General features: G+C 39.7%; 1 long non-coding RNA gene across 1 annotated transcript; it reads left to right on the forward strand.

Annotated features, from left to right (window-relative positions):
* Window positions 1–8,644: 8,644 nt before the first annotated feature.
* On the forward strand, window positions 8,645–9,344 carry LOC115179582 (uncharacterized). The gene is made up of 2 exons (XR_003872961.1): window positions 8,645–9,192; window positions 9,304–9,344. It is a non-coding gene; the product is annotated as an uncharacterized LOC115179582 (long non-coding RNA).
* Window positions 9,345–11,564: the final 2,220 nt, after the last annotated feature.

Below are 11,564 nucleotides of genomic sequence, written 5' to 3' on the forward strand. Positions count from 1 at the left end.
TAAAATTTTTGAGAGGAATGGAAGATTCGATATAGGCCGATAGTTTTTTATAATTTCTGGGTCAAGATTCGGCTTTTTCAAGAGAGGCTTTATTACTGCCACTTTTAGTGAGCTTGGTACACATCCGGTGGATAGAGAGCCGTTTATTATGTTCAACATAGGAGGGCCAAGCACAGGAAGCAGCTCTTTCAGTAGTTTAGTTGGAATAGGGTCCAGTATGCAGCTTGAGGGTTTGGAGGCCATGATTATTTTCATCATTATGTCAAGAGATATAGTACTAAAACACTTTAGTATCTCCCTTGATCCTAGGTCCTGGCAGAGTTGTGCAGACTCTGGACAATGAAGCCCTGGAGGAATACCCAGATTTAAAGAGGAGTCCGTAATTTGCTTTCTAATGATCATGATCTTTTCCTCAAAGAAGTTCATAAATTTATTACTGCTGAAGTGAAAGCCATCCTCCATTTGCGAATGCTGCTTTTTAGTTAGCTTTGCGACAGTGTCAAAAAGAAATTTCGGATTGTTCTTATTTTCCTCAATTAAGTTGGAAAAATAGGATGATCGTGCAGCAGTGAGGGCTCTTCGATACTGCGCGGTACTGTCTTTCCAAGCTAGTCGGAAGACTTCCAGTTTAGTGTGGCGCCATTTCCGTTCCAATTTTCTGGAAGCTTGGTTCAGAGCTCGTGTATTTTCTGTATACCAGGGAGCTAGTTTCTTATGACAGATGTTTTTAATTTTTAGGGGTGCAACTGCATCTAGGGTATTGCGCAAGGTTGAATTGAGTTCCTCGGTTAGGTGGTTAACTGATTCTTGTCCTCTGACGTCCTTGGGTAGGCAGAGGGAGTCTGGAAGGGCATCAAGGAATCTTTGGGTTGTCTGAGAATTTATAGCACGACTTTTAATCTTCCTTGGTTGGGGTCTGAGCAGATTATTTGTTGCAATTGTAAACGCAATAAAATGGTGGTCCGATAATCCAGGATTATGAGGAAAAACATTAAGATCCACAACATTTATTCCATGGGACAAAACTAGGTCCAGAGTATGACTGTGGCAGTGAGTAGGTCCAGAGACATGTTGGACAAAACCCACTGAGTCGATGATGGCTCCGAAAGCCTTTTGGAGTGGGTCTGTGGACTTTTCCATGTGAATGTTAAAGTCACCAAAAATTAGAATATTATCTGCTATGACTACAAGATCCGATAGGAATTCAGGGAACTCAGTAAGGAACACTGCATATGGCCCAGGAGGCCTGTAAACAGTAGCTATAAAAAGTGATTGAGTAGGCTGCATAGATTTCATGACTAGAAGCTCAAAAGACGAAAACGTCATAGTTTTTTTTTTGTAAATTGAAATTTGCTATCGTAAATGTTAGCAACACCTCCGCCTTTGCCGGATGCACGGGGGGTTTGGTCACTAGTGTAACCAGGGGGTGAGGCCTCATTTAACACAGTAAATTCATCAGGCTTAAGCCATGTTTCAGTCAGGCCAATCACATCAAGATTATGATCAGTGATTAGTTCATTGACTATAACTGCCTTGGAAGTGAGGGATCTAACATTAAGTAACCCAATTTTGAGATGTGAAGTATCACAATCTCTTTCAATAATGGCAGGAATGGAGGAGGTCTTTATACTAGTAAGATTACTGAAGCGAACACCGCCATTTTTAATTTTGCCCAACCAAGATCGAGGCACAGACACGGTCTCAATGGGGAAAGCTGAGCTGACTACGCTAACTGTGCTAGTGGCAGACTCCACTAAGCTGGCAGGCTGGCTAACAGCCTGTTGCCTGGCCTGCACCCTATTTCATTGTGGAGCTAGAGGAGTTAGAGCCCTGTCTATGTTCGTAGATAAGATGAGAGCACCCCTCCAGCTAGGATGGAGTCCGTCACTCCTCAGCAGGCCAGGCTTGGTCCTGTTTGTGGGTGAATCCCAGAAAGAGGGCCAGTTATCTACAAATTCTATCTTTTGGGAGGGGCAGAAAACAGTTTTCATCCAGCGATTGAGTTGTGAGACTCTGCTGTAGAGCTCATCACTCCCCCTAACTGGGAGGGGGCCAGAGACAATTAATCGATGCCAACACATCTTTCTAGCTGATTTACATGCTGAAGCTATGTTGCGCTTGGTGACCTCTGACTGTTTCATCCTAACATCGTTGGTGCCGACGTGGATAACAATATCTCTATACTCTCTACACTCGCCAGTTTTAGCTTTAGCCAGCACCGTCTTTAGATTAGCCTTAACGTCGGTAGCCCTGCCCCCTGGTAAACAGTGTATGATCGCTGGATGATTAGTTTTAAGTCTAATACTGCGGGTAATGGAGTCGCCAATGACTAGGGTTTTCAATTTGTCAGAGCTAATGGTGGGAGCCGTCGGCGTCTCAGACCCCACAACGGGAGGAGCAGAGACCAGAGAAGTCTCGGCCTCCGACTCCGACTCGCTTAATGGGGAGAACCGGTTGAAAGTTTCTGTCGGCTGAATAAGCGACACCGGTTGAGCATTCCTACAGCGTTTCCCTCCAGAAGCCATGAGAAAGATGTCCGGCTGCGGGGACCGTGCGAGGGGGTTTATACTAACGTTACTATCTGTACTTGCTGGTGGCACAGACGCTGTTTCATCCTTTCCTACACTGAAATGACCCTTGCCTAACGATTGCGTCTGAAGCTGGGCTTGCAGCACAGCTATCCTTGCCGTAAGGCGATCGTTCTCCTGTATATTATGAGTACAACGACTGCAATTAGAAGGCATCATGTTAATGTTACTTAGCTTCGGCTGTTTGAAGTCCTGACGAACCATGTCCAGATAAAACCTCCGGGGTAGGAAAGTTGAAGGAAAAAAAAAAAAGTTGAGTGAGGGAAAAAGTAAAAATATACGGTAATGAAAAAGTAAAAACCGTCAGGTAGCAAAGTAATAACGGCAACAAAAACGCACAGCAGCGTAAACAAGTCTGCAAGTTGTGACCGGAAGCGACCGGAAGTTTAGCCAAGTTTAGCCAAGTAAACCGCCAAGTTTAGCCAGTTTAAAGTATCACCCTTTCTTTAAACAAGCCATACAAAGCTGGTTACAATTTCAATTTATCCTCCAGAAAAGATAAACCATTACATTTGTTGTAATATTTGTTCTAACTGAAATATATTGATTAATAAAAAACATTCTTTATGGATTTAAAAAAAAAATTGTATTATATTTATTAATGATATTATGAATAGAAAGTGAGAAGTTATATCACATATGCAGTTGTCGAAAATATATGGGAATATCTTCTCAATCCAAATTTACAACCAACTGATTGCAGCACTACCACAAAAATGGAGGAGGCAAGTGGAAAAGGGAGAAAGTAGGGAACTTGTTTGCCTGCCATATATTAAAGATACAAATTGGCTGAAAGGAATTGGTATAAATAGAAAAATATACCAGTTTCATCTGAGGACAAAAATGTTGACAGCTGAGCCATACAGGTTGCAAAATAAATGGGAGGAAATGTTCGATGTACCAATTCCATGGCACATGGTTTATGAACTGGTACAAAAAACTACAGTTGACTCAACACTTAGTTTTTCAATTTAAATTATTATATAAAAGTATTGCCACAAACAGAATGCTATATATATATGGGGAATACAACAATCTCAGCTCTGTAGATTTTGTTGCGAAGAGACAGAATCAATAGATCACTTATTCTGGTATTGCCCCTATGTAGCTTGTTTCTAGTCACAGGTTCAGGAATGGTTAAAAATCCACAACATGCACTTAAAATGAACCTTACAAATAGCAGTGTTGGGCGATCTGGAAAGCCATAGGCAATCAATAAATAATACAATAATACTCGTAGGAAAGGTTTTCATCTTTAGCTCACAATCTGTGGATAATATACGATTAAAAAGATTCAAACATTTTGTAAAACATCACAGCACAATTGATAAATATATGGCACATGGAAACCAAGGGCAGTCTATGGTGAGAGTGGCTGAGGGTTGGTTTTAAAGAGTTTGTTTGGTAATGTATTGTTGTTATATATAAAAGTAGCATGTATGTTAAATAGATTTTTTAAATGATTTGGGAAAATGTATGTATATGTAGCAAAAAAGCTGTAAAAAAAAAAAAGCGGACAAATAGGGGTTAAAAAATAAAGAATTATAGAAATTACTCAAATATGGCTGACTGAGAGGATAATAACAAAAAAATTGCAATTAAACATTGTTTTTATTCAAATAAATGATAGCCATAGCTCTAGTTTTCCTCATCTTCAGGTTCACCCTCTCAAACTGAACAGGATATCAGTAGGCTTAGTCCGCGCACACAGATATTTTGTATTTCTGCAGCCTCGCCTCCTGAAGTGCCATCGTAAACAAAAAAACTGGAAAGAAAGTAAATTTTCTTATAAATATAACTTTGCACTGTTCGTCTCCGAGCATGGTCTTGGTATAGCCTAGGCCTATAGTATAGTCTATGGATCATGTTGGAAGAGAGAAGAAACCTCTGGGAGGAGGGCCGGAGGGATCCACCCCAACGACACTAACCACAGTCCTATCTCACACACCTCTCCGCTCACGCTGCTCTGAACAGGCAGGGCCATGACAATACCAGTAAAAAGAACAGACCTAGGTCCTCTGAGAAATAGACTGATTGTTTATCTTATAGGTGGTGAGTGGTGACTCTGCCTAGTTGGAAGGTATAAATATGTCATTGTGTGACTTGTATGTTGTATTTACAGCTGACGTATCCAGTAGGTTGAATAAATCTGGTTTGTGCTTTTACTAGTTGTCCATCTGAGTTTCTACTCTGTTCGTTCAGAACTTAACAATCCTTTTATTGAGACTACACTTGGCACACTTGATATTGCACACCCAGCAGAGAATCAGGAAGGAGGGGCATCATGAGATATAATAGGCAACTAATTCTCAAACCCTGAGCAATGTGACATTTTATTGATTGCAAATTACATGACACTCCCTGAACTAAATGTAAAAATACTAAACCCTCCCCTTGACTGAAATCTAAAAAGAATGACACTCCCTCATTTTCCTCCAGGTAACAATTATGTAAAGTTCACCTCTCCCTAAGCGACGGTTGTTTAATGATATACATACTTTGAAACTACTACATATGTTTATTAAATTGTCTTTTAAAACTAGATGTATTATTTTCGTCCTTGATGATGAAGAATGTATTTGGATAACTGCATGGAACTTGATTGATCCGCTAATGAAAAATAAATATTCTACATTCTACTGCTCAGCCTATGGGTTATCTATACAGAAAATGTGTTTGTTTAATTGATAGCATGCTAAATAATTTAAATGTCTATGTATCTACTCAATACATGTCACTACACCTCTACATGCCAATTAGCTAGCCCCCAGTATGTTCTACAATGCATACAAATAATGTTTTTTGCACTATAAAGGACATTTTTCATATTTAAATAAATGTGAAATAAAACGAATGTATTTGTAATTTAAAAAAATAATTTTAGTGTTTTCTATGGTGCCAAAGTCCAGGGATAATATTACTACCACAATTCAAGTATGATCCACTTACTATTGGGGAATGGAACCAGAGAGGAAGCTTGTGTTACCCTTTCCATGTCTCATTGTTCAGAGTGAAAGAGCTGTGAACTCACCTGTGTTGATCCACATCTACCACAACCTTTCCTATTGTGTTAGTAAGCACCACAGCATTTTAGGAAGCCATTGTTCAAAATGTGTTCATACACACAGTAACAATGGGAGGGGGTGTGGCATGAACAGGGGAGGACCAGGAGGTTGAGCTCAGACTTCTATTTCGGACTGGGATCCTATCCAGAGTTGACAGATTGACAGTGAGGACAAACCCAGCCTGCCTCTCTCCTTCCACACTGAGTATAAACCTACAGTCACTGGGTCCTGATTGTGACAGTGGAGCCCAGTTTGCACTGCAGGATCGAAAGTTGGTATCAGTGAAACTGGAAGACTGCAGTCAAACAATGGAGCTGAATGTCATCATTAAAGATGAAGAGGAGGAGAACATTGGGAAATCTTTCATTCATGGTAAAACCAGGTTCTAGCTATAAATGCTATTCATGAATTAAACCTCTAAGTTATGACCCAGTCTATTGCTATGTTGAATTATGACATTACACATCCATGAAGAACTTCCAACTGCACAAATGTAGTTATGAAAGTTCAATCAGTAAGGCTGGTCTGAATGGTTCGTCACTTCATTCATCTAGTAAACTCTATGGTGCAGTTCTGCTGACATAGATTAAGCCTAATCCTAGAATAAATTCCACTTTTAAATTGTACTAACTGAAATGGCTTTTCTCAGACATGGTTTAAAATAGTCTCAGACTTGTCCTAGTCTAGATTTAAAGTCAGGATTATTTAATCTAGATCTAACTAGTGTGGACCCATGAGGGCCTTCAGAGAGGGCTAAGGCTTGATAAAAATGTATATATTTTTTAAAATAAAATTTCGTTTTAATTTGTATTTCGTTTTAACAATAATTGTATTAATTTTCTGATTTAATCTCTTCAGTTGTTGCTGGAAAGAGAAGGGTTAACACTGAAGAGAAAAAAAATATCCAATCAGGATTTTCTTTGGTGGTCTCTGGGTAGAAAAATCTAGCTAGCTCAGCCAGACATAAGCAAGAGTCTTTGGTAACAGCATATAGAGTGTGTCTGAAAGTGGGCGTGTTGACTGAAGTAAGAGGATCAACAGAGGTGGGTGTATGGAAAGTGAATCAGCTAATTGAGAAGATTTGTTGCCACTCAAGACCGTTTGTGTGGCTGATTTGATTGTTGCACAACCAGTTGATTGTTTGACAACTGTAGCATTTTATCTAAGTATAACCCTAACCTTTTTCCTAACCTTAACCTCATTATCCTAACCTGCCACGTTAATTATCCTAACCATTTTCCTAATCTTAACTTCATTCTCCAAACCGGCCATGTGAATTATCCCAACCTGCTAGGTTAATTATCCCAACCTGCCAGGTTAGTTCTCTTAACCTGCTATGTAAACATTATGCTGATCAGCATGTACCTGGGTATGGTTGGTCTGACCAATAATGGAGTGCTGATGTTAAAATTCCACCTTTCCAGAAACAAGTCTCTCACCGTTGTCGCTTGTTATAGACCCCCTTCAGCCCCCAGCTGTGCCCTGGACACCATATGTGAATTGATTGCCCCTCATCTATCTTCAGAGTTCGTACTGTTAGGTGATCTCAACTGGGACATGCTTAACACCCCGGCCGTCCCACAATCTAAGCTAGATGCCCTCAAACTCACACAAATGATCAAGGAACCTACCAGGTGCGACTCTAAATCCGTAACCATGGGCACCCTCTTAGGTATCATCCTGACCAATTTGCCCTCTAAATACACCTCTGCTGTCTTCAACCTGGGTCTCAGCGATCATTTCCTCATTGCCTGCGTGCGTAATGGGTCCGCGGTTAAACGACCACTTCTCATCACTGTCAAACGCTCCCTAAAACACTTCAGCGAGCAGGCCTTTCTAATCGACCTGGCCCGGGTATCCTGGAAGGATATTGACCTCATCCCGTCAGTAGAGGATGCCTGGTTGCTCTTTAAAAGTGCTTTCCTATCCATCTTAAATAAGCATGCACCATTCAAAAAATATAGAACTAAGAACAGATATAGCCCTTGGTTCACCCCAGACTTGACTGCCCTTAACCAGCACAAAAACATCCTGTGGCGTTCTGCATTAGCATCGAATAGCCACCGCGATATGCAACTTTTTCAGGGAAGTCAGGAACCAATATATTCAGTCAGTTAGGAAAGCTAAGGCTGGCTTTTTCAAACAGAAATGTTATACATTTTATTATGAACGCATTAGATTGACGGTAACAGTAGTCAGATTAGGCTACAGGTAAAATAAATGTTAAAAAACACTGTCTGTTGTTGACAAGCATATTCAGTTAATATTCATATTTAATTCAGTGATTGAAATGATGAGCCCATCCCTCAGTAGCCTATTCCAGCAGGCTATTGGGAAACAAGCACTTCTTATTGAGGAATTGCCTCGCATTCCTGTTGAACAAATTAGTCTGGAAATCTGAAGTAAGCAAGCTGCTAAATCGTTCAGTTTACATCTTGCCTACATCTTGTCTAGGCTACTGTAGACTATCTGAAATGATATGTAGGTCTATCAGGCTACCTGCCTTTATCGAAGCAAACTATGTCAAAATGTAATTAGAAACATAAACCCAGATTTTAGTCTGTTGCCTATGTCTTTTGAAATGACAAGTCAATCTCGCAAATAGGTCATTTATAACGGCTGTACAATCTGGCACATAATAACTGCACAATTGCCATACATTTTTATGTTCATCCAAATGTTTCTTGCTCAGAGATTTCGAGATCCTCTGCCAGCTTTCATCTCTCAAACTCTCCTTTCGGATTTATCTATAGTTATGCACATGTGCAAAGGGTATTTATTTACAATAATGAACCTGATTCAAGCCCAGAATGCTGATTGGCTGAAAGCCGTAATATATCAGACCATATACCAGGGGTATGACAAAACATTACTTTTTACTGTTCTAATTACGTTGGTAACCAGTTTATAATAGCAATAAGGCATCCTTGGGGTTTGTGGTATATGGCCAGGCACTCCGCGTTGCGTTGTGTTTAAGAACAGCCCTTAACCGTGGTATGTTGCCCATATACCATACCCCCTTGTGCCTTATTGCTTAATCAAGTCGACATTCATTGATAGAAAATGATCTGGTGAGTTTAATAAAGGTGTTATGTAAAGGTCGTATAAAATGTGTTATATCTGGAGTTTCCTCGGACAATGAGGTTCATCTTCTTATGCAGAAGATTCCTGGAGTGTTTGGAGCACTAAACCGTGTGTAGATGGAAAGAAGGAGGAAAGTCAATCGGTTTTACTGATGTTGGAAGAAGAGTATCAACCTACTAATCTTTTTGGTATTTATTAGGATCCCCATTAGCCGCTGCAAAAGCATCAGAATTGTTCACTTCTTTCCTTAACTTCTCAAACCCCGGCTTGGTCTGATTCCCAAGCGTTCTCGCAAGTCTCGCGTTGTTGCGTCTCTTGGTTTAGGAACTCTGTGGCTGTAGTGGGAGAACAGGAAGTTCCGGTCAGGCGCGCATCATTCTTCATAACTAAGAAAGTGCCAGAATTGTGCAGTAGAGACGATTACTTTTGTCTCCGTTTCAAATTGATTGCTACAGGTATGTAATAGCACGTTTAAACTTTCTAATATCGAAAGAACATGTCATAAAACGTTAAGGTATTATCACGTTTAGTTAAGGTTTAAGGTTCTATTCTTGTGTCAAACTGAGTGAGTGAAGAACGCAGTCAAACACGAGCTGAATGTCAACATTAAAGATGAAGAAGAGGAGGAGAAGATTGGGAAATCTGTTTCTCATGGTAAGAGCTGGTTCTATCTAACTAAGTTTGTTATTCATTCCAACTTCTCACTGTGTATGAAAAGTTACTGTAGAACTCTTTCATGATGAACTGTTTCAATGAGAAGGTAGATGTTTTTCCTGTGTTGCTCAGTTGGTAGATCATGGTTCTCTCATCGCCAGGGTTGTGGGTTCGATTCCCATGGGGGACCAGTACGAAAAAAGTATTAATGTATGCACTCATTACTGTAAGTTGCTCTGGATTTGAGCGTCTGCTAAATTACTAATGTAAATTTGCAGAACGTGAGGAGATAAAGAACATTCCTTTCTTCATTACATCTGTCACATTATTATGTAGTTTACGGTAGTCCCCCAGTCACGTGGTGTTTGATGACAAACACACAACGAGAAGAGACCGGAGCCTTGTGAGTCAGTTACTGTTGTGCAGCATGCGCCATCTAACTACAGTATGGAATTCACAACTAAATGTTTGCCAGCTAGATATCTTACAGCTGTTAAGTAAACAGTCTACAATGTGTTAAATGCTCTGCAGTTGTCTATTTGGTTTGCTAATTTAGTAGCTAGTTAGCTACCTAGCTAAGTGGTTAGCTTCTTCTAAAATCACGCATTCGCTTGGTAACAGCAGAGAATGCCCTCCTGGATCAAGAGCCCTGCAGGCTAATATTCGTTTGGGGGTGCAGCAAACTGAGTAGTGTTTTTGAGTTACTTGTATATTTGTATAGTTTGTCAGAAACTGTACAAAATGTTCGCAATGCGCTCATTAGCATTTAGTATTCTCTATGAGGATTCCTTAGTACTTGTTAGCATTTTGATAGCATTCTGCTAAGTTACTTTTTAAACAGCTGTAGTCTACTTGTGCTCTAGGTAATAGATAAAGCACATCGCGTTTATAAATTTGCCCGTTTAGATAATTTTTCATAATGAAACTTACCGGTACTAGTTTCCCAAAACAGTGGTCTGAGCCAATAACGTGAGTCAAACGGTGGCTATAAAATATATTTTGATTTAATACTTTTCTTTTTGGTTACTACATGATTCCGTATGTGTTATTTCATAGTTTGTCTTCACTATTATTCTACAATGTAGAAAAATATTAAAAATAAAGAAACCCTCGAATGAGTAGGTGTTCTGAAACTTTTTACAGGTAGTGTATATCTGCAGAAATAAGACCGATCCTGCTTGTGTTGCCTGTTTGTTTTTAATAGCCTACTGATTCCGTGAGCACAAAGCCTCACGCAACATGCCGGATAAACAATTTAAAAAATTCTGCTGTTTTTTTATCTTTGCTATGCTGTAATAAAGGCTTAACCAAACGTTTCAGACTCAGTTATGCTTATAATTTATTTAGTGTTGTTTACATTGTTCCAAATTGTCAGAACATTTTCTTGTAATCTAACAGCACCTGTTTGGCACACATAATATGCACACAGTGTTTGCTCCTTACCTTCTTTTTCTTGATCTCCAGAATTTTCCACAACTAGTCACATTTATTCCACACATCTGACTTCCCCTTTACCTCCTGAGCAACCAGTAAACATTCTCCCGTTTCGAGTTTGTCACGTCCTCTGCAACCATTTTGCTGTTACAGTGTTTTGAGTTTGTTATAACCAATTTATTGATGTGATTATGATATGCTGTAGGTTTGGCCCTATTGGTCAGGTGCATGTGATGTATACATGGGTCACAAAAAGAGCAAAAGTTGAGGCAATAGATGTTTTTCCTTAACAAATGAGGGATTTCAGCAACAGAACTTTTCAGTCAGAAATGTCTGTAATTATGTTGCAGCTTCAGCAATATGGACAGTGTGATGAACACTGTTGATGTTCTGTGGTGGTCGCTACAGCAGGGAAGAGAGAGACAATGGGTGCTAGTCTTTTTGTTGTCGTAAGTCTGAGCACAATTGTATCAATTGCGGTCGAACTCCCTCCAGCCATTTGTGTGTCTTAATTATTTAATCAAACTGTGCTTAAACTATCAGACAAGCTCAGTGCATGTGGTTGATTTGATTAAAACACGTGTCTATATATGGAGAAATAATGTTACATTTTTTTCGACCCATCGATTGGTGGAAAGAACAGACTTCTTGGTGCCCTAATGGACTGTGCAAGGTGTTTTTTGAAATGTATTTTTATTTCACCTTTATTTAACCAGGTAGGGTAGTTGAGAACAAGTTT

Source organism: Salmo trutta, chromosome 39, assembly GCF_901001165.1.
Source record: "Salmo trutta chromosome 39, fSalTru1.1, whole genome shotgun sequence".
Classification (NCBI taxonomy): Eukaryota; Metazoa; Chordata; class Actinopteri; order Salmoniformes; family Salmonidae; genus Salmo; species Salmo trutta.